This window comes from Pogona vitticeps, chromosome 6, assembly GCF_051106095.1.
Source record: "Pogona vitticeps strain Pit_001003342236 chromosome 6, PviZW2.1, whole genome shotgun sequence".
Lineage (NCBI taxonomy): Eukaryota > Metazoa > Chordata > Lepidosauria > Squamata > Agamidae > Pogona > Pogona vitticeps.
Window position 1 is genome coordinate 61,265,041 of NC_135788.1, and position 24,627 is coordinate 61,289,667.

The window sequence follows — 24,627 nt, forward strand, 5'->3', positions numbered from 1 at the left end:
TTTCCCTTCAAAGATTTATGCAAAAAGAACCAGTCTTCTAGAGGAACAAATGCATTTTAAAAGCTTTTTACCATGCTGGCGATATGGAGGTTCAGTTCTTAGCTAGTCATTCCTTCCCTCCGGAAGTGACGTCCTTGAATGCATTCCTTTAAAAAGAATTAATAGATTTTACAAACATTGTATGTAACTCTATAACTCAAAGTAAAGGGGACCTTAATCATGCCTACATTAAAAACTGTGCTTTCCAATATCTGTGAATCCACTCATTGTCATAAACTATGATTCTTATTGCTTGTTGAATATCAAAAAGAGAGGGTTAAAGCAAGAACTGACATATACGTAAACCTCCCCTGTCAGAGAAGTGGAAGGCAACTGCCTTCAATACAAGGGAAATACAAATTAACTATCATTCACTCATTGTGAAGTTACATTGGGAAATTTGAGTCTGTTCAATTTAAGTGGCCACACAGGGAGATAGGAGAAAAAACTTGTTTGCTGCTTTGCGGCTCTATTGAGCCCCACACGGGGATTGGTTAAAGGGTGCCTTTTGAATAAGCTTTAACAAGGGTTCCCTCCTCTGGCTTCTTCATCTTGTTAGGTTCTTTTTTTAAAAAGAAAAAGAAAATAAAACTCTTGCTGACAGAGAGAAGACTTGCTCTCTCTTCATAAGCTGTAAAAAAAAAGTCTTGCATATGGAGATAAGCTTTTCTGGAAAGAGTGCATGTTGGCACAGTGGCTTCTCTGGGTTGGGGGGGTGTATGCAGCTCATCCTCTGTTTCTGCATCAGTTCAAGTCATCAAACGTCTGAACCAATGCAACCAATGGTTCTCTTTAAAAGTAGCAGCCACAGTGGCAGAGGGAAAAACTATAGATGGGGGGGCGGGAATCCAGGTTAATTGACATTTCCCTTTGTATCATGTGATCAATGGGAAAATGTGAACCAGCCCAACCCAAACTTTAGTATTTCCCACATTTTAATCAATGTTGTTGCTGCCTGGTTAGGAAGTCTGAAACATTTCTTTCCACTAACAAAGCCATGTAGGATTTTCTGCCAAGAGTTTTTAAAAGAATTGTTATTGGAACTATCATTATCATCCTTATATGACTCCTTAATGCAACAAGATACTGCTCACATTTGTTTAATTTGGGGGGTCTTTATCTGAAGAAGACAAAAAAGTGAGTACTATGGAGCAGTGGTTAAACTGCAATACTGCAGAGTCAAGTCTCAGCTGATGAGCTGAGTCCGAAGGGCTCCGAAGGGTTGACTCAGCCTTTCAGTCTTCTGAGGACAGTAAAATGAGTACCTAGCTCACAGGGGCAGAGGGAGTGGTTTTTGCACAAGTATGTTGTTAACCACCAACAGAGTGGTCTAGCACACTGGTTCTTAATCATTGTTACTCAGATGTTTTTGGACTGCAACTCCCAGAAGCCTTCACCACCAGCTCTGCTGGCTGAGGTTTCTGGGAGTTGCAGTTCAAAAACACCTGAGTAACAAAGGTTAAGAACCACTGGTCTAGCACTAATAGAGCGGTATAAAAGCTGAAACCATAAATAAACATGAATAAATAAATTAAATCTGCAATGCTGAAGGATTGGCAACACAAACATAGCTCAAACTGGGATGGGTAATCCTTTTTAATCCACACCTGAAATCCAAAAAAACAGCACTGGAAATGAAACAACACCTGCAGGGATTATTCACATACAGATATTACACAGTATATGTCATATTAAGATCAGGTTACATAAATAAACATGATAGTACAAAATGCCTTGGATATAGGAATGACTGGGGAGAAACTGGTTGTGATTGATAACTTGATCTCTTGTGGGATAAATTTATATGTGGTGAGCTTTGCATTGTATAGAATCATCTGTGACTAGCTCTGACAAGCTTCCTCCCACTAGTTGAGCTGATATTAATCATTTCCTCATGAAAACCCTTTGTTACTTCTCTATGTTGTCTCTAGACACCTAAGTACTATTGAGCCAAGAACAATAGATTGGCAGCGTGTACATATGTATGATTGCACACTTCAGTAGACACTAATGAACACCAGGCACTTACATGCTAATTTTCACTAAATATAACAGCCAATCATGGCTTTCATAGGGTCAGTTCTTTCCCTCGAGGGGGAAAAAAAATCAGTTTCTGTTATTGAGTTCAGTCCATTTTCACAATCTGCTCCACCCAATTTTCTAAAAGTAAAACAAAAATATCTGGAACTTTGTATGAAAATAGTATGTGTCTATAACTGTGTCAATGTGCTCCAAGACCATGAAACCTAGATACCTGAAAAATGACATGGATATCTGTTTTTTTAAAAAAATGGAAAAGTTAATTTTAGTTAGTTAAAATCTACTCATTGCATGCAGTACCATTTTAAACTACTCAGGGTCAGATTTTTTTTAACCTTCCCCAAACAGCAGGGAACAAGCTGTAGTTAGGTCTGGCATGTTCTTTGTCCAGAGGGACTTTACACAGCTGTACCAAATGCCTTCTCTGCAGTCCCTCTATCCACAATTCTTCAAATTATAGGTTTTCTCCCTACTCCTATAGTGCTTTATAGAGTACAAGGGGGCTAGTCTCTGTTCTCAGGAGCTTTTGATTTCACATAGAAGAAGAGGATTGAAATCTGTGTGGTAAAAGGAAAAACAAACTCCAACACAATCTGAACAAATGACTGTCCTATATATTCCTATTTTGAAATGCTGCTGGCTTGTTAGCATAAGTATATTTTACTACATTCTCACCTCAAGTTGAGAAGGAACCCAAGAATCAAAAACCACATTTTAGAACCTCTAATTCTAGGAAACAGGTACTGTAAGTTTTTGTTGTTCTTCAGAAACTTAGGAACTGTTTGACAAGGGATAACATTGGGTCAGAAGAAATGGATATGTATGCCTCAAGCAGTGATGCCTTTATCAAATCATCCTCTGTTCAGGGGGCGGAACGGTCAGTCTTCCTTCAGCATATATTAATCAAACTAGCTATTCCTACTCTCTCTGTCCATTCGCTATATATTACCTCATGCATAGTCTGTTGCAAGATGATACCGGTTTTATATGTTCAGAAATAAAATTTTCCCATCTTCAACAAATACAATATTTTTTACAGCTGAAAGAACTTAGCACAAGCAATTGTATGTTTGATGGATGACATCACTCTTCAGCCTTTAAAGATAAGCTCTGGAGACAGGGGGACACAGGGGTCCAGAGGTCATTCCTAGATGTGAACAAATGTAATAATCATCAAATTAGGCAGCACTGGGCAGATTCTTTACCTGACAGCATTATTTCATTCCTGCCAAGAATATGATTGGGCCAAGAATGTGTTGCTAGTGTCTTAGCTACATATGTCCTTTGTTAGAAATGGTCAGAAACATAGCCCAGTAAGTCATACCTGTGTCAGAAAACATAGCATGGGAAGAGCAAGTAGATATTCTCATGCTGGATAAAGGAATGGAACTGCATGTGGAATGGGAAGCAGTATGCATGTGCCATAAAATGGCTAGAAGAAAGCATCCAACAGCACTCAGTGGTGGTGTGTGATATCATGATTGGATACCACTACCAGAAGCACCTGGTGGTCTATGTTGTGGTGGTACCAGTGTTATACAATCCTAGCTTGTTCTGTGCCATTGCCCCCCCCGTGTCACCCTCCAATACTCCAACTCACAGAATACCATTCTGCAGTGGGTTACAAGCAGCGTAGTTCACCCCCAGGAGAGGCACTCCACACATACCCTCTGCATGACAAGAAGGCAAAGAACACAAGAGCCTCCCCTTTGAAATCTCAGAGTGTTTCTTTTTAAAAATATTTAAATCATAATACAGTCCCAAGAACCCAAAACTTAGTAACAGCTACAGTCACAGTAACTCTCACTGTCTCATTACGCAAAAGTCACTGAGTACCCAGTATGGTTTAGTAGTGGATAGAGTAGTGGAGTGAAAATCAGGAGACCTGGGTTCAATTGTCTGTCTCTGCCATGGAAACTCACTACAGGGTGGAACTGGTAAAACCACTCTTTAAACACCTCACTTACTTTGAAAGAGCGATTAGGGTCACTAGAAGTCCATTCTGACTTGATGGCACATACATCCAGGCCTTCTCTCCAGTCAATACCTGATTTCTCTCTATTTTCCTTTATTTTTTTCTTCTACATTATTACAATTGTTATTGAACGACTATGCACATTCATGAGTTTATTGTTTTATCCTATATTGTAAGCCGCCTAGAGTGGACGAGTAGTCCAGATAGGCAGGGTATAAATCAAATAAATAAATAAACAAATAAATAAAGTGACAACAAGAAACCACTAGCTTATGGTACAAAACATACTTAACAGTAGTAGTGAGGATACATACAACCTGTAATTATAAAACAGTTGTATTTATAATTACAGTTGTAACAAATGCCACACTTTTTCTTGTACTTGATGAGAACAAGTATCTAGATATGTCAGGATACCTCACCAAGAATCATGTTAGCAAAAAAACTAACACTTTTCTCCTATCAACAGGAACACTGAAAAAAGGTCTACTTTGTGCAAAGTAGAATGCTGCTGTGCAAAACAAAATGGTTCTGCACCAAAAATTCACAGAACTTTAAGCAAAAAGTTTGATTCCCCCCCACCCAAAAAAAAGCTGAAAAAACCCATATCCATCAGAGGCAGACTTCAAATGCTTTCTTCTCATTGGAAAAACCAAAATAAGCAAGCATTTACATTCCTGAATTATACTGAATAGAGAGCAAAGCATGCTCTCGCTGGCTTAAATCCAGTAACATAAAGTCACATATGTCTGATGATGCCATCATCTATGGCTGTATTCTGGTAATTAAAATTTTCATATCCAGAACCCAAAGATTCTAAGGTTCTGATAGGATTCTTTTGGTCCTTGGGAAGCCTTTGAGAACAGCAGGATCAGTCTTAAATGTCCAAAAATCACTGGCCCAGCAGCAATTGTCCAGATATTTAAGATTTCCAGTCTTTGTTCTACTGTCCCCAAAAGGATCAAAGAATGCGATGGAAACCTAAGAACTTTTGAGGGGGGTGGGGGATTCAAAACATTTAACTCCCAAAAGACAGCCACAGCTGATGATGTCAGCAGAGTTATTCAGCATAACTTTACAGCCTTGGATTTCAAATCATTTATGTCTTAATTACTCCAAAAAAGAATTAATTACAAAGAACTGATGGACTGGAATAATATTGTATATTTCTGCCAGCAAAACACCAATGGCCCAACTCTCAGTGCCAAATTGCTACAAGTAGCATACACACTTCCCATTGCACACAAATCCTTTGCCTTTGACTAATGCCTGCCCTGACTTATTGTGACAATTTGCTACTGAATGTTTCACTGCTGTCATTATGCTTTCAAATATGAAACACAAATCTTGCCATTATCCACAACTAATCATAAAGGTAAAGAAATAGAAACGTTTTGCTGCAGAATCAGCCCTAAAAGCAGCAGACTGGCTGCACGAGAATAGGCTGGGCGGCACATAGAACGCAATAAACTCAGAGAAAGACACAGGCGAGGAGACTAAGCTGGGGAACAGCCACTGCTCCCCTCCCCTTCCCCTGCCCACCTGCTTGCCAAGGCAGCGGGCTCACTCTGGAAGAGGCTCACAACTCTCGTGTCATTCGCCAGTCTAGCTGTATGATGGGCCAACCTCATATCTGGCCTAGTAGGATAGACTGTAGCTGTGTTTGTTCAGCTGCAGTATCGTGGTGCCCAGTTCTCACCACAGATTTACTAAACAGAATCAGATGCTGAAGCATGTTTGGAATGTGGGCAATATAAACTATATGCAATATAACAAGCGTAATTATTTATGCAAGTAAAATAATACACGCACTAAAGCATGCATGTTTTTCATCAACCCTTTCACATATCCTCTAAAAAGTCACTTCATTAAACTTCTTTAGAATCATAGACATATGACGATCCTTAATAGATCAAAACTGGTACAAAGAAAAATATTGCATAAATCATTGAAGTCTTTATTTGTATGAACTAAACTTAGGCTGAACTACACAATGGGGAAAATATGCTTTGATCTGCAGTTTCTGAAATTGGGTCCCTGCTGGTTTCTGTGGATGAAATTGCTGTAACTGTCCAGACAACAAAGCTGTATTTGCATGGAACTCAAAGAGCAAAAGCAGAAGCTACATACATTTGATCAGAAGATGTGCTGATTAGCAATTTCCACCTCTTTTTAAAATGTATTTGTTTTTCCTAAGTGACCGTCTGTTGCAGCACTAACTTAGAAGTGTTGTTTTCAAAAGAAGAAGCAGCAGCACATTGTTCGGAGGCAACTGGAGCACCTCTTTGGCTTCAGACCAGGCAATCACTGCAAACCATAAGCCAAGAAAATCAATACCAACCAAATGGACCAAATTTAAGTCACCTCTGCCAGCTGGAAAAAAAAGAAGATTCTTTGTTGAAAAAACAGATTCCCCATTGAGCTTTCCTTCATGTAGTTACAAATGTTTGCATTGCCCTATCTGTATTACGAAGTGCCACAATTAATAGGCTGCCTCTAGACTTAGAGCGAGGTTCCATTAGTAAAATACTTTTATGCAGTGATGTTATTGAAACTGATTTAAAGTCACGTGGCAGTCATGTAGCATTTGACAGGGATGTTGGTAAGTCCTTGGACCGAAGTTCCATCTGAGTTCCAGCCTTTGGTACCAAGACTTAAGTCCTGAGTCTTTGGTACCAAGTCCCAAGCCCCAGGCCTTGAGTCCAAATCCCAAGTCTTGAACTGAGGCTGGGAGAGGACATGTGCATGCACATGCGCAGAAGCAGCGATTCTGGTTTCCCTTCCCGTAGCAGGCCCTCACCTCTGCACATGCTCAAAAGCAGTGGGCCTGGCTCCTACACCCCATCTACCTGCTCCTGTTGCTGCTACACCCTCACCCCTACTGCCATACCTCTCCCCCCACTGCCTACCTGCTCCTGCCACCATCACTGCACTCCCATTCCCCGGCCCCTACTTGCTCCTGCTGCCGCCCCCACTCCCTTGGCTGCCCTTCCAGGAGCCAGGCCTGCTGCTTCTGGGCAGGCTCAGAAGTCTGAGCATGCCCAGAAATGGTGGGCTTGGCTCATCGAAGGGAAATCAAGCCTGCTGCTTGCTTCTGAGGACACTGGCATGCAGTGGCAGCAGGAGCACGTAGGCATGGGGGGGGGGGGACAAGAGGGAATTGAGAAGTGACTCAGAAAAATGGTTCCAAGAGGGGTGGCAATGTGTAGCCTGTATAATTATAAACTGCCCAGAGAGTGCTTTAAGTGCTATGGGATGGTATATAAGCAGAACGCTTTTGCTTCCCTCAGGGGATCAATTATACACCAATTACTTTGCCTACAAACTCCTGAGCTTTCACTATATGTTGTAGGAAATTCTAGGGGCATACCAGCATTCTCAGGGACATGATGATTTCAAACCCTTTGGGTCTCTTGGGCCTCACTGTTGCCCTACATGATAAAATGGTGTGTTCCAGAACAGAGCCAATTCTCAACAGCAGCTGTGTGCTAGGAAGGTCTCAAGTGTGGGTGAGGAGAGCTAAGTTCCGGTCCGTATTACTCATCCAATCTCTTTGCGAAACTCCTGAAAAACTTCCCAGAATCCTAGTTTGAACAGTCATGCTTTAGATTATGCCAGTTCTTTAAAAGATGGGTGGAACTAGTGGAAATAAAGAGATCTCAAAGTATGCATCCAATGAATGTGTGCTCACATGTTATTCCTCTTGGTTTCACAGTGATTTCCTCATTAATTTTTTTATTTTGCATTCAGACTTTTGTCACTAGATGTGATGAAATATACTTGGAGTTACAGTGAAGGATTCAGAAATTGTTTAAGAGTAATAGTGAACAAAAACCAGAAAGTCTGTTTGGTGAAATGCAAGTTGCTTAATTGATAGGCTGCTTTTCACATGTGTGATCCTCAACATTGTTGGTTCATTAGAAAATGTATGTGTGAACGAGCCTTTACAGATCAGACACAATGTTCAGAAAACAATGCTTTTGAAGACCCACCCAGCTGCAAATCATCAAGTTCTGTCTTAATGATGATGCATCATCGTCATCATCATCATCATCAAGGCATGTGCAAACTGGCCCTCCATTAATAAACTCCAGATAAGAAGTGCAGCTGTTTGATGGGCTTCCAGTTCTTTGCTCCTATTCCAGAGGTATGTTCCCTCCTTTCCAAAGTCTCGATACCAGATTAAGGAGTATTATGCATACAATAATTAACTCCCTTCAGTTCCCACGTATTGTCAGATTATTGCAAATGTCCCCTAATTCAACACATCTCACCTTCAGAATCCACAGAGGACACTTGCCCAGCTGATGCAGACATGCTGCTAGTCCATGCAGCAAATGGATACACGGGAACTGAGTGGATATGTAACATAACAGCTGCAGAAAAGACAGAGGTGCTTCTGATCAGTCAAAAAGTAGGTCAAAGAATAAGGTTGCAGCCTGTGCTGGATGCAGTTACACTCCCTCTGAAAACACAGGCGCACAGCTTCGGGTTCTCCTTCACGTCCTCTGTGAATCACACTCATGGGTTATTCTGCGGCCGAGCAGGCAAAAGTCCGAGGCTTCTATAGCTTTAAGAGCTCTGTGCTGGGGGAGCTCCCCCGGAGATTACGTCACCACACCAGCACAGAGCAAGCCAGTTCCGTTTCCTGCCACCACTGTGTGCAGCACGGTCGGAGCTTCTCCTTCATGTTAATCAAACAAACAAACTTATTTCTTGGACTGACCTCCCAGTTTTTGATTCTGGCCTGAACTGACTATGTTTAAGGTACTGTGCATGGACTGCAATGCGAAGTTTTCGACAAAAAGCAAAGCGTGCTGCTTATATACCGCCCCATAGTGCTTCAAGCACTCTCTGGGCGGTTTACAATTTAATTATGCAGGCTACACATCCAGCTCCCTCTTTTGTTTGGGGGGGGCACAATCCAGGCTTGTGTGCCCATTGCAAGGCTTTTACAAAGCCTGCACTAAAGCGCAGGCAGGACAGGCATACTGCATTTCTCTGCTCAAAATCGTTGAACCCGCCTGCCATGGACCCCCCAAGAGCGCCGCCGTCTGAGGCATCTCTACCGCGCTCGCCCCTGAGCCGCAAAAAGGCCTCCACCGGGTCGAGGTCAACTGTCTCCGCAGCTGCGTCGAGACCTCCCTCGAGCCCACTGAGAACCACAAGGAAGCGCCCAGGTGGTTCTCCACTTGTTGTTCCAGCAGTCCAGCTCATGGAGTTACCAGCTGAGCTCATACCGCCTCGAAGCCTGTCTACTCCAGCCTCTCCAGCTGGTAGTCTTCCAGCTCAACCCTCGGGGATTTCTCCTCCAGCTCATCCGGTCCGTCCCGTGCCTGAGCTGACTGAACCAGCTCGAAAGAGGAAGAAGAAAACTAAACATCTCGAGCCCGTGGCACCTACACCGCCACCAGCTCCAGCTCAACCACCTTCGAGCTCAATCCCGGTCGGGCTGGCCACGCCTTCTCTCCCTCGTTTTGACATGGCCACTTTCCAGGCTTTTCAGCAGTGGCAAATGTTTTGCCAGTATTTGCAACAGTTTCCAGCTTACTCTGCAGGCACTTGTCAAGCACCATCTGCAGTCTCTGCCACTCCTGCCTCTGCTCATGCTGTTCGGCAGCCTCAATTTCCGGCTCACATGGAACACCATCCTGTTCCTAGTGAATTTATGGACATTGAGTCAGATGACAATGGAGATTCTCTCAGCCATTCTCCTATTCATAGCCCTCTTCTACCTTTCTCGGAGGATTCAGAAGATGACCACACTGAACCTCCTCCACAGGGAGCTTCAACAAAATCACCTACTGTTGATAGTCATCCCCCATCACCACTGGAAAGCTCTACCACTTACATCCAGCTCATGAAGCATATTGCAGAGGTGTTGGACTTCTCTGTAGTGCAGCCTACACTACCTAAACCAGAGAAGGTATTTGAGGATATGGTCAAGGACCAGATGGCACCCATTAAGCTGGCCTTTATTCCTTCACTCCTAGATTTGGCTAAAGAGACCTGGGCTAAACCGTCTGCCTCACTATCAGTCCCGAGGCGCGCAGAAAATCTCTACAAAACCCATGGAGATGACACAGAGTTTATACAAATGCATCCCACCCCCAACTCATGGGTGCTTGATGCCTCTCAATCGACCTCACGTGCAAGAAGCGGTCTAGCCCCTTCGGACAAGGAAGGCAAGAAATGGGACGCACTAGGCCGGAGGCAATATTCATTTGCCACTTTTGCCCTTCGTCTTGGGAATTACTTGGCAGCCATGGGGGCCTACAATCGCCATATCTGGAACCTGGCCTTGCCAGCACTCAATGCTGCCCTGGAAGACCTGAAAGCTGCAGCTCTGGCAGGCCACCAAGACACGGTCGCCCTTGTGTACCAGATAAGAGAGGCCACACGTCATCTGGTGGATATCTCCTTGAAACAACTCGTCACCGCAGTGGCTTTGAGGAGACACGCCTGGCTCAGATCAGCCAACGTTGCTGAAGACGTCAAGGCAAAGATCGAAGAGACGCCTTTTGAAGAAAAGGACTCTTTGATCCTGCTACGGATGACGCGCTGAAAAACCTCATTGACCATCGCAAGACAGCCAAGAATATTGCACCTCCGTCTATGTCTAAAGCCTCGACGCGTAGGTCTTATTTTTCCAGGCCATACAATAGACCTAGATATCAGCAGGGTTCTTATCGTAGCCAGCCGCTATACCAGTCCAGCCGACCGAGACAGCGACAACAATCCTGTCAGCAGGACCTTAAGCCTAAGCAGCAAATTTAACATCTTAGAGCTACCAGCACCCTCACTGTCCAGTGCTCGTCTAGCACAATTTTTTGATGCCTGGAGGGCTATTACCTCCGATTCTTGGGTTCTCACCATAATTGCCACCGGTTACGCTATTGAGTTTCATTCCATGTCTTGCACAGGGTTTTTGAGAGACACGGCCTCTTCTCCTATCCTATGTGAAGAGGTACAGAAACCAGAATGCCATTGTATTAGTAGAGAAACTGGACATCCTTATTAAATTTTTCTCTCGGTATTTCACTGTACCCAAGAAAGATGGTGGTCTTCAACCCATTCTTGATCTCAGGCCATTGAACTTCTACATTACGGCCAGGAAATTCCGAATGGTCTCCCTAGATGCCACCATTCAGATGCTTAGGCAAGGCGACTGGTTTACTCTCATCTATCTAAAGGATGCTTACTTCCACATTAGTATCCGCCCTGAGTTCCGCCGTTCTCTCCATTTTTCTCTAGATGGCGTAACCTATGAATTTAAAGCACTCCCCTTTGGGCTGTCTACGTCACCAAGGGTGTTTACAAAATGTATGGCTCCGGTGGCTGCTTACCTACATTTACAAGGCATCACAGTTTTCCCCTACTTAGATGATTGGTTGCTGGTAGCGTCGTCTGCTGAAACTTTGTCTTGACAAGTTGACTTTACTTTATCTCTTCTCTCCAACCTTGGTTTACAGGTGAACTACGAGAAGTCCACCTTGGTGCCTACCCAAGTCGTCACCTACATAGGGGGAGTGTTGGATGCAGTCTCAGGCCGCGCCTTCATTCCAGAAAATCGCATCCTAAAAATTCATCAGTTGCTACCGCGGCCTCTCCAATCTTGGTACCAGGACTTGTTCGATCCACTCCTCGATCCACCTTCGAAGCTGCTATCGGTGACACAGAAGTTGGCAGATCAACTCACTTGGTGGTCACTCTGTTCCAACCTCTTAGTGGGCCAATCTTTCAGTCCTCTGCAACCCTCGATTCAACTCACCACAGACGCGAGTCTCTCAGGTTGGGGGGCACATTGCCTAGACCTCACAGCAAATGGCCACTGGACCCTGCAAGGGGCTACTCTCCACATCAATGTCCTGGAACTTCTAGCAGTCTCCAAGGCTCTTCAAACATTCGAACGCCTGCTCTCGAACAACGTAGTACAGGTGACCTCGGACAATACCACTGTCATGTACTACCTCAACAAGCAGGGCGGGACCCACTCCCGTCAACTGTTTCAACTCACCATGCAGATTTGGGACTGGTGTTGTGCACGCCACATATATCTAGTAGCAGTTCATGTGGCATCAGTCAACAATGCTCTGGCAGACCAACTCAGCAGGTCTTCGGTTGCCTCTCACGAGTGGTCCTTGGACAAGGAAATCTTTTCGTCCATCTGCCAGAGGTGGGGCGTCCCATGCTTGGACCTGTTTGCGTCTCCTGTCAATGCCAAGTGCACCAGGTACTGCTCCCAAGCGGGTGTGGGGCATCTCTCGGAGGGAGATGCGTTCATGGTATCGTGGACTTGCGGTCTTGTTTATGCCTTTCCTCCGATTTCCCTAATACAGAGAACGGTAATCAAAATCCATCAGGATTGGGCCAACGTGATTTTGATCGCCCCCTGGTGGCCCCGGCAACCTTGGTTCGCTCCTCTCTTACAGATGGCGTCGGATCACTTCGGACTTCCCAATCTTCCACATCTGCTCTCCCTCAACGAGGGCAGGACCTTCCGTCCAGACCTGGATTCTCTTCATCTTACAGCCTGGAGACTGGACTTTCGATAGAGGAGGTGTTGAACCAAGCTCGCCGACCCTCTACTCTGGCTACCTACACTCATAAGTGGAAGTCATTCTGTGATTTTGCAGAAGAACGAGGTGTGTCTCCATGCCCCACCACTCTGAACACACTTCTTCAGTTTCTTCTCCTGCTCTTTCATCATGGCTTATCTCATTCCACGTTGAAAGTCTACATCTCTGCAATCATTGCCTATCAACCTCCTCTCTCAGATGCAGCAAAACTGTTTCAGCACCCGGTACTGAAAAAGTTCCTTAAGGGCCTTCGCAACATGCACCCAGCTTACAAGCCACCCACTCCTCAGTGGTCCCTTCAGCTTGTTCTCCGAAAGTTAATGTCTCCACCTTTTGAGCCGCAACCATCTGCGTCCCTGCAGCTACTTATTTTCAAAACAGCATTTCTTCTAGCAGTCACTTCGGCAAGACGGGCGAGTGAGCTGGTGGCACTGCGGGCAGACAAAGTCACATCCGGACAAAGTCACTCTTTTTCCAGATGTTTCCTTTCTTCCAAAGGTTGCCACTTCTTTCCACCTGAACCAGCCGATAGTCTTACCCACATTCTTTCCGAATCCTACAACTAACATCGAGAAGGCCCTCCACTCTCTAGACGTCAAGTGGGTTTTGGCGTGCTACATTTCTTGCACAGCGTCTTTCTGTAAATCTCCACGACTGTTTGTATCATTTTCGGACTGTTCCTTGGGTTCTCCAGTGTCTGCTCAAACCTTCTCCAGGTGGGTGGTGTCCACCATCAAGCTCGCTTATGAGATCGCTCACAAGCCGCTGCCTACTACTGTCAGAGCCCACTCAACCAGAGCCATAGCCTCGTCTACAGCATTCCTTCGCGGTGTCAACCTTGCTGATATCTGCAAAGCTGCAACGTGGTCTACACCATTCACCTTTGCAGCTCATTACCATCTCGATGTTCAGGCCAAAGCAGAGGCTGCTGTTGGTAGAGCTGTTCTGGCTTCTGTCCTGTCGTGACACCCACCTCCGGGTAAGTCAGCTTGCTAGTCACCCATGAGTGTGATTCACAGAGGACGTGAAGGAGAAAAGAGATTACCTACCTGTAACTCTGGTTCTTCGAACAGTCCTCTGTGAATTCACACTACCCACCCGCCTCCCCGCTGTACGTCCCGACTATCTATGGTTGGCACACACAGCGGCGTCAGTTCTTCAGAACTGGCTTGCTCTGTGCTGGGGTGGTGATGTAATCTTCGGGGGAGGTCCCCCGGCACAGAGCTCTTAAAGCTATAGAAGTTTCCACTATAGAAGCGGCCTGCTCAGCTGCAGAATAACCCATGAGTGTGAATTCACAGAGGACTGTTCGAAGAACCAGAGTTACAGGTAGGTAACCTCTTTTCTCCTGGATTCATCTCTGAGCCTGGATGCCCAGGTTTTGGAGGTGGCCAGGAGTGCCTTTGCACAGTTAAAACTAGTGTGCCAGCAGCACCCATTTCTTGAGAGGCCTGATCTGGTCATGGTGACACATGCCTTAGTTACATCTCAGCTGGATAACTGTAACGTGCTCTATGTGAGGCTGCCTTTGGAAAGTGTTCGGAAACTCCAAAGGGTCCAAAATGCTGTAGTGAGATTATTAACTGGGGATGGGTACAGGGAATATATAAGCCCCCTGTTACAGCAGCTACACCAACCACTGATCTGTCTCTGGGCACAATTCAAAGTGTTGGTTTAACTTATAAAGCCCTAAACAGATTCAGTCCAAGCTATCTAAGGGATCCCATCTCCCTCTATGAGCTTGCCCAGACTTTAAAATCATCACTTGATCCCACCACCCCCACAGGTGTGCATGGTGGGGACATGAGAGATGGCTTTCTCTGTCAAGGATTTGGCAACAGGAAAACGCAGAGTTATTGAAGACACAAGTTCTTCTTTTGCAAGATGGTTGTATTTACAGTATTTACAAGTATTTACAGGCAGGCATCACATCAGCATGGCAGGACATCATTACACAAACGGACATAGTGGATTGCAGCAAATGGTGGAGAGAGAAGAGAATGATACATAGACACTGTTCACTTATATACATAAACATGGCATCTCTAGTCCAATCAGAAGACACATGACTTCATCTTCTGCACCTGGGTGTCTTCTTATTTCCAGACATTGCATCATCTTCAGAGTGACTCAGTATACTCACATCTGTGCACAATGGCAGCTCGTTAATAATACAGTGGTGCCTCGCTTAACGATTTTAATTGGTTCCAAAAAAAATCGCTATGTGAAAACATCGTTAAGCGAAACACCATTTCCCATAGAGATGCATTGAAAACCGGATAATCCATTCCAATTGGATTACCATCCTTAAGCGAAAATCCCCATAGGAAAAAACGTTAAGCGAAACCCATTGAAATGCATTGAAGCATATTTCAATGGGGAAAAAATTCACAAAAAATTCAAAAAGACTCAGAACAAAGCCAAATTAAGTTAACGAAGGTTTTATTAGGTGCACTAAGGATTCCAAGCATTTTAAACATTTTTAAACATTTTAGAATATTTTTAAAATTGTAAAAACGGGGCTGTAAAAAAAACGTTAAGCGAAACAAGGGGACCTAAAACTGTCATTGTTAAGCGAAGCATGGTCCCGAAATCGTTAAGCGAAAATCACCCATAGGGAAAATCGTTAAGTGAAGCGCAAGATCGCTCCGAAAAAGCCATTGTTAAGTGAATTTTTCGTTGTACGAAGCAATCGTTAAGCGAGGCACCACTGTACATTTATTCAGGTTCAGGCCTACAAAATTTCTATATTCTGACATTCTCTATTTCTGCTCCCAGACTCTGGAACTGTCTCCCACAGGAAGCTAGGCTCGCACCATTATCGCTGTCCTTCCACAAGCAGGCAAAGACCTTTTTCTTCAGGCAAACTTTTCCTTAATGTCTGGTGGCTTGAGAGGGTTTTTTAAACAGACTGTTGTGTTCTGTTGTTTTGAATGTGTTTTAGTATTCATTTTATTTACAGTTTTTAATATAAATAGATATTAATATATTTAATTCTTTTTAAATATTTGTATACTTTCTGCTTTAGCTTTTAAATATTGTTGTTTTAATTATGTAAGCCACCTTGGGTCCTTTTTAAGGAAAAAGGCATGACAGACAGACAGACAGACAGACAGATGATAGATAGATAGATAGATAGATAGATAGATAGATAGATAGATAGATAGAGAGAGAGAGAGAGAGAGAGAGAGAGAGAGAGAGAGAGAGAGAGAGAGAGAGAGAGAGAGAGAGAATACAATGTAACAGTACTCCATTCTTACCACTGAGTAGCTACATAGAATCAGCTCCTGAAAGATGGTTGGAATTCAGGCAATATAACTCATATGCAGCATAATAGGTATAATGCCTATTAGGAATAATCTTTTTTTTCCAAAGAGAGGCAGGCGAGTGTAATGGTGAGAGTTTTGGATTGGGATTTGAGAAATTCAGGTTTGTCTTCACTAAGGGCAAGAACTGATGTGATAAATAGCCTGTGACTCATGATTGGGCAGAAGTGTCATAAATGTTATTTCAGTAGCTAATATCCTTTCCTGATCACAATTTTAACTGTTGTCTCTCTTTCTGCCCTGAACAATGAAAACCTTAGACCAATCACTCTTTCTCAGCATGGCCTGCCCTACAGGACAGCCATACACATGACCTTTAGCTCATTGGGGAAGCCAGAAGAAGTAAATATTTAAAAGTATGTAAATAGTGGTTTGTATCCTCCCATTTCAGTAAGGCACAATGTGTACTTACTTAACAGTGACTTTGGATTACTTCCAGTGACTTTTTGGCACACTAGTCTAAGACAATGGCGTCCATGCACATGCAAGCCTGCACATCCTATTCAACTGTCACTCTCCTTGACTAAGGAGTGATCAAGTGTTGGCTGGGGAAGCCATATCATTGGACTCTTTAGAAATTGGTCCATTTGTTTAGTCACAGATCTCTGAGAGAAGAAGCCACAGTCATCAGTACAGTATCTATCCTGCTGAACAAGAACTAGAAGCATGGGAAACTCCTGCATGAACATTCCCTGTCTTCTTAATTGTCCTATAGGTCAAAGACTGGATATAAATTTGTTAAATGCGTCTTTGTTATGGAAGCAAATGAAAAGAAATTTGCAATCTACATTTAGTAGAACATTCCCTCTGAATGTAAGATAAGGTTAATTAAAAGATTATCAACCAAAACAACGATCTTTGCCCTGTGCCCTTTGATTCATACAATAAGACACAGTTTGTGCAATATAATTTTGCAACATAGATCAGTATTTCCTGTCCAGCTAGACAGTAGATGCCTGTCTATTCAAGATAGTGCAACTATCGAAAGAACATAAAAAGTGTCTTGTGGGATCAAACCAAAAATCCATTTACGCTAGGATTCTGTTTCCTACAGCTGCCTCTAGGAAGTCCTCAAGCAGGGCAGAAGGACAATCATCATTTTTGATCATTGTTGCTTCAAAAACTGGTTCTGAGAAATGTTCTGCCTCTGAACCTGATAACTGTGGAAAGATATAATGATATATTAGCCCCTCATAGACTTCTCCTCCATGAATTATCCAGTTATCCTTTTAAAGCCTTCTAGAATCCATCATAGAATAATGGAGTCAGAAGAGGCCTATAAGGCCATTGAGTCCAACACCCTGCTCAGTGCAGGAATCCAAATCAAAGGATATTGGACAGATGGTTGTCTAATTTTCTCTTGAATGCCTCTAGCACTGAAGCACTCACCATCTCCCGAGGTAATTGGTATTATGCCAACAGTAAAGCTGTTTTTTTCTGATATTCTACTGAATTCTAACTTGAGCCCATTATTACAAGTCCTGCACTCTGGGATGATCAAGAACAGATTGTGCCCCTCCTTGGTATGACAACCTTGCAATTATTTGAAGAGTGTTATCTTATCTCCCTTCAGTATTTTTTTCTTAGGGCTAAACATGCCTAGTTCTTTCTGTCTTTCCTCACAGAGCTTGGATTTCAATCCCCCAATCATCAATGTTGCTCTCCTCTGAACTTGTTCCTATTTGTCTGCAGTATGGTGTCCAGAACTGGATAAAGGACTCAAAATGAGGCCTAACCAGTGCCATACAGTGGTCAATATGACCAGATAGGCGGGGTATAAATGGAATAAATAAATAAATACAGAAGGAAGCTAGTACTTCATGGAATTTTAGAAGAGGTAGCCATGTTAGTCTGTGCTAGCATGTCAGACAAACACAAAACAATTTTTAAAAAATAAAGAAGGCAAAAATGTTGCGGCACCTTAAAGACTAACTGCTATATATTTTTAATTCAAAATTGTTGTTGTTGTTGTTGTTGTTGTTGTTGATGATGATGATGATGATGATGATTTATTATTATTATTATTATTATTATTATTATTATTATTATTATTATTATTATTATTATTATTATTATTATTATTATTATTATTATTATTATTATTATTATTATTATTTTAAAGCCTGTCCATGCTTAATATCATGTCTCCTGGGTTCCACTTATAATCATTTGCTAATACAGCTACAATTATAATCCTTGCAGCTGTTAAAATATGCAGTATTAAACATACATTTTGCTTATCAACATTTTCTGGTATTATACCTAATAGAAAGAATTCTGGTTTAAAATTTACATGTATTTTGATTATTTTAACAAGCCATATATGTATTTTTACCCAAAACCTTTTTGCAAAAGCTAACTACTATATTTTAATGTGAGCTTCTCATATCCAGTGGGGTGCGGTTCACAGCATTTATCTGGAGGCTCCGCAGGTTTTACCTTATTCTACTTTACTTATTTACTTTAATAACTTCCCTTTATCTAATTTATTTGATCGGTTGCCTTGATGTGTTCAGGAGCTGGGAGGATTTGTTGTCATTTGTTGCCATTCCTCATTATCTAACTGAGAAACTCCTGGCCCCCTCATATCTTGAAGATTAGTAGAAACTCTTTAATTCTCCGGGCCTGGGTGATAAGGACATTTTTTTTAAAAAAACTTACAAAATAGTCTGATACTCTCTCCTGATATTCCTGCTAGTCATTTGACAGCCTTGAGGACTAAAGAAGTTTGATTGATATGGAACTGAGAGACTCTTTGGAGCTGGACTTGACTCTTTCTCCCCCGGTGCTGCATCGGATTAAGGAAACCACTCCAGTTACCATTACACCTATATCCGATATACACAGAAGCAGGGAGGCTCCAGCTTTGTACCAGAAGTAGCTTTGGAATAGAGGCATTATTACCTCCATCTCCCCTCTGGAACTCCACCAAAGATATATCACTAACCAAATTGATAGGAGTGAACATAACCTGGCAATGGGGAAGGCGCAACAACCCAAAATTAAAGACTTTCTGATATCCAAAGAACCCTCCAAATCCAGCGTAGCTCCTTCATCAGCTCCTGTATCAGAAAACAAAGGTGATTACCTCCCAACACATGGGGAAACATCTCAAACAGCACAAATAGATTTACCAGAATATTTTCTCAAGGATGAGCAGACTGTGGGAGCTGAGCTTTTAAACACCACCCAGCTTAATAGCACGGTGTATATGGACTTCGGCAATTTAAGGAAATCCAATTTTATGTCCCCCCCCCACATCATATTATCAGAGAGCCCAATGAAGGGCCCAGCTGTTACTAACCTCAAAGGGAGCCCAATAACACCCTGGTCAGAGTCCTGCATTATAGAAGTACCCATTTACAAAACTACTACATTAGAGTCAAAGGCTCATACTCCTTTAACTCCCACAGTCATTCAAGCACATCAAGATAAGTTAATTGCAGCAAGGGAAGACAACACTGGCTCAATGCAGACATCTCTAGTAGAAATTAGAGATACTCTCCAAGAAATCAAACAACTTATAACTCTTATGTTAGGCCATCTGACAAAAACTGAACACTCCTCAATGACCCCGGAAGGTTCTGCAAGGTAGACAACAGCTGTAACCTAGCACTGGTGGCCATTTTGAATTTTACTACAAAGCCCTTGTTGCTTATCAATGTCTATATCTTCCGGGAGCCAGCTCGTACCCGGTCCAAAGACCACTGGGCAAAACTAACAGAATATATTGATAGCCTGGTTTTTATTATATTCAACAGCTTCCTTAATGGTGCTAGGGGATTTTAACACTAAGAATGGAGAAAATGATGAGGCTATCTATGCTCGATTTCATATGATCCCCCTGGACTGTATTCCCCCCCCGACATCTATTCCCAAGATAGTCTAAGGATCTAGGTTGTAATTATGCTTAATGCAGATGGCCAACAATGTGGATTTAGCCCTGCTTAATGAGTGCATTGAGGGGGACAGGCCAGGGAGTATTCATTCATCTCACCAATGGGAGCCTCAACCATTGATTACATTATGGTCTCCAAGGATCTGGCAGATTTAATATGTGACTTTGGAGTGGAATGCCACCCTGAGAGTGATCACTTTCCTTTGTCCATATCAATCAACTGCAAAGCTGCTAAAGTATTTGTGAACAACGAATTTTCCCTCCTGTAGACAGCTGAAATAAGGGCTGCCTGAGTAAAATGGTCCGCAGAAATGGTTACCCTTGCAAGACAGTTACTATTAACTGAGTCTCTCTCCTCCTTTGGTAATCCCATTGTATCAGCCAACTCAATCTTGGCTGCACTAGAGGCCTATAAAGGGCTGATATGTCATCTGCAACTTTATCTGACATACAGAAAGTTAAAGCCTAGGCCCTCCCAAGCTGTCCACTCTAAATCTTGGTTCGATGCAGAATGTAAAACAGCAAAGTATGAACTAATATCCCTGTACAGGTCGTACAAAACACAGAATCTGGCTAAGATTCCTCCAGACCAGGGGTGTCAAACTCAAATTCATCGGGGGCCGCATCAGCAGTTTGGTCCCCATCAAAGGGCCGGTTCCGCGGTGCGGTGCCTGCTGCCGCCGCCGCTGCAGGAGAAGCAGCAGTGGGAGCCGCCTGGTAGGCCTCGTCAGCCTCTATCACCCCCAGCGCAGGCCCTAGATAGCTGATGTATTTTAACTGTTTGTGTAATAATTACACAAACAGTTAAAATACATCAGCTATCTAATTCTGCTGTTTGATAATGTTGCATGAATAAATTCACCTCTGCCTCGGTGCATTGTTATGAAGACTCCAGTGCAAATGAAGAGAGGAGATGCTGGTCCCGTTGTAACTCATCTCATCCAGGAAGAGCAGAATGTTAACTAACAAGTCACCGCACCAAGACAGGCAACTCCCGCCCTCCCTCCGCAAACCTCTCTCTGACACACAGACACACACGCGCACACATCCCATCACCGTGACCCAACCCCAGGAAGAACAAATCTGTGCAACATTTTCCACTGAAACAGAAAGTGGTGCCAGAAGAACGGTAAAGATTTCAAAAAAATAAAAATCTACCTGGAGACTCTCAAAAGGAAACAAACGGAAAAATAACCCAGATACTAAAAAGGGGTGGGAGGGGAGTAAAAGTGCTCTTTTGCAGCCGCCATTCATTCGTTTAGTTTCTCCAATTGTTTAAATGTGTGCAAGAGGGGGGTGGCGACAGCAGAGCTTTGGGCTTTGCAGGACCGGAGGGTCAAGGCGCAAGAGCCCCCTTCTCCCTACCCTCGGAGGCCAGGATGAATATGTGAAATTAAAATAAAATCGGGCTCCTAGATCAACGGCGGCCGCGGCGTCAAGCAGAGGAGCAGCGGCGGCGGCGGCAGCGGCGGAGGCCTCCCCTCGGTTCCATGCAAGGCTCCGCCGGGCCCCTCTCCCGCCCTCCTGCCACCACCACTACCCGCCCGCCCGCCCCAAAGACACGGGTGCCGCACGGTTGAGGGAGGCTGAGAGAGGCCTCCTCCTCCTCCTCCGCTACGGCCGCCGCCTCCTCCGCCTCCTGGCGCGGCTGCCTTCTCTCACATTCCCGGCAAGTCGGCCTTGGCGAAGGAGGGGCGCCAAGCCAGCAAGCGAGGAAACAAGCAAGCAAGCGAGCGAGGCCCGGGTTGCCGGCGGGGTGCGGTGAGGAGGAGGAGGAAGCGGCGGCTGAGGCAGCTTAGCTTAGGCTTGGTGGCGGCGGCCTTCCTCTCCTGACTCTGCAGCGCCCGCTGTTTCCTATTGTCAGTCTGTCAGTCGCGGAGCTCCCGGCCATGGCTTGCTCGCTAGCTTTCTCGCTTGCTCTCCTGCGCTTGCGTTCTCCGGCTGACGCACACGCGCGCTCGCTCCCCTCCTCCCGAGAGCGAGCGAGCCAGCCGCCGAGGAGACACCGACAAGTTTTTTTCCCACCACCATTGAAAAAAACAGGGGAGGCTGCAAGGCTGGCGGCGGCTCCGCGGGCCATCAGACGAGGTCTGGTGGGCTGGATTTGGCCCGCGGGCCTTGTGTTTGACACCCCTGCTCCAGACTGATTTATACTCAAGAAAAACTATAAAGCCTTGATTAGGAGGAAAAGGTATCAAGCTCAGAGAGAGAGATGGGAACGACTGATATTACCATCTGAACTTAAGGACTCAGCCTCTTTTTGATGTGGACTTCAACTTCTCCTTATGATGGGGAGAAGCAGTCGCGGTGCTGGAAGCAGGCATGGATGGATTTTGCCGATCTGGTTGAGGGTCTGGAGATTGAGCATACAGTACTCCATGTAGGCTGTGGGTGGATTGAGAGATTTCTCCCAGAAGTAAAACCTCAATCTTTGTAGATGAAGCTTAAGGGCTGGTCTGGTTAGCATTTTGCGCGCAGAACAGGAGTGGGTAGGATGTTGTTCTCCAAGGCAGAAAAGGCAGTGGTCGTGACCGTCAGTTAGTGGGATCTTGTTTGCGCAGAGAATGCACCGCTTGAAAGGCCTGGGGGAGCTCACAAAGAGCAGAAAAGAAAAGGAGGGAAAAATAGTCGTGGGGGAAGGGGAAAATCAGCAAAACCACGGGTAGAGAAAAACTAGAATAAACTCACAAGGGAACTGTCGAATAAAGAAAAATGATTGTAGCAAAGAATGATGATTCAAAAGGGAAGTATAATTCGATAAATTGCTCTATTTCTCCAAACAGGTCTGTTCAACATGACAGAAAAAAGGAACTGAGGGGATCAAGGATGGGCAGAGCATATGCTCCATGGGGGAATGTCCCACTAATCATGTGTCTTTAAGATCTAGAAATTTCCGAGATGTTCAGCGCAGGCGCAGAACAACCTAATTGTGTGCATTCACAGAGGCCATGAAGAGCTACAGGCACTCCTAACTGTTAGCAACCTAACTGTTTTACACCGCTTGGACTTCCGAACAGTTCTCCAGCAGGGGGAATCCCCTTTCTCAGTCTTTGTTTCATTCTGCTGCCAAACCAGGCAGGACCAATGGTGGAGCTCAAAGCAGCCAGGAGCAATGCGTAAGCTTTTATTTATTTCTTTTTTCCCCCACCAAGCCAGCAGCAATGCTGCTGCCACTCCTCCAGCTAACTCCTGTCTGATTCTGCCTAAAGCACCTCATTTAACAACCAATTTACTTAATGACCCAAGCCCTAAGAATGGAACCCAGTCTTTAAGTGAGGAGTGCCAGCATTCTGAAGCACAATTGTAATGGACTCATTAGGTACCATGTTAGTACACCAAAAGCATTTTTCCTGACATGAATGAAAGACTTCTGAAGCTTTGATGAGCTTCCCTTGTCTGTGGCACTTGGGATCTTCAGGCCTGCAGTTTTGCAATATTTCCTTTAATACTTGATCTACACTGCTCAAAAATTCTAATAAATTTGGAATAATTAGACTGAGCAAAGGCAAGGAAGAAGAGACTTCTTTTGAACACATATTGAAGGATAACAGTATCTATGAAGAAATCCTCAATGACTTTGCTACAAAGAAACAAGAGTTTCAGCCGGGAAAATATCTATCCAAGAAGGAAAAGAAAATATTCCTGTGAAAACCTCTTTGAATTAATAAGGACAATTGGAAAGAAAATTGTTTTCAATCAAATACTAGAACATTTAGGCATAACAAGGACATGAAAGAATACAAGCAGCTCTTTTTGAGAAAATTCCTGTTGTATAGAGTTTGTACTTACTCAGTCTAGAGTGGATTCAGATAGCCATTTAGCAAGTAGCAACATCCAGGATGTATATTACAGCTTGGTAAACCAGATTCTCTCTATTAGAATCATAGAATAGAGAAGTTGGAAGAGTCCTATAAAGCCATCGTCCAACCCCCTACTTGATGCAGGAATACAGATCAAAGGGTATCTGAGAGGTGGTTGTCTAAGTTTCTCTTGAATGCCTCCAGTGTTGCAGCACTCACCACCTCTCAAGGCAATTGGTTCCATTGTTATACTGCTCTAACAGTTAGGACGTTTTTCCTGATATTCAATCGAAATCTGGCGTCCTTTAACTTGAGACCATTGTTGCATGTCCTGCACTCTGGGGTGATCGAAAACAGATCCTGCCCCTCCTCTGTATGACATCCTTTCAAATATTTGAAAAATGCTATCAAATCACCCCTCAGTCTTCTTTTCTCAAGGCCAAATTTTTTCCTCATAAGGCTTGGTTTCCAGCTCCCTGATTATCCTTGTCACTCTCCTCTGAACTTGTTCCAATTTGTTAGCATCCTTCCTGAAGTGTGGTTTCCAGAACTGGACTCAATACTCAAGGTGAGGCCTAACCAGTGCTGAATAGAGGGGAACTAGCACCTTATGGGATTTGGAAACTATACTTCTGTTAATGCTGCCTAAAATAGCATTTGCCTTTTTTGTAGCCACATCACACTTTTGGCTCATATTCAGCTTATGATCTATGACAATTCCAAAATCCTTCTCACTTGCAGTATTGCTGAGCCAGGTATCCCCCCACTTTGTTACTGGTCATTTGGTTTATTTTTCTGAGGTGCAGTACTTTGCACTTATCCCTGTTGAATTTCATTCTGTTGTATCCTATCCAGACCATTTTGAATTTTGTTTCTTCCAGGGTGTTAGCTATTTTATGTCATCTGCAAATTTGACAAGCATTCCCTGCACTCCCTCATCTAAGTCATTAATAAAAACATAGAAGAGCAC

General features: G+C 43.8%; 2 long non-coding RNA genes across 4 annotated transcripts in view; both read right to left on the reverse strand.

The window, feature by feature from the left end:
* The window catches only part of LOC140708326 (uncharacterized), a 62,174-nt gene extending 53,526 nt beyond the window's left edge, over window positions 1-8,648 (reverse strand). For 2 of the 3 annotated variants that reach the window (XR_012088428.2, XR_012088427.2), the window contains exons 1-2: window positions 8,329-8,640; window positions 72-146 (exon numbers count right to left, since the gene is read on the reverse strand). This is a non-coding gene — a long non-coding RNA (uncharacterized LOC140708326). Of the gene's footprint in view, window positions 1-71; window positions 147-8,328 lie in introns of all 3 variants that reach the window. The other variant, XR_012088426.2, reaches the window with a different exon arrangement.
* The window catches only part of LOC140707986 (uncharacterized), a 479,255-nt gene that overhangs the window by 424,417 nt on the left and 30,211 nt on the right, over window positions 1-24,627 (reverse strand). The gene's annotated exons all lie outside the window — the stretch shown is intronic.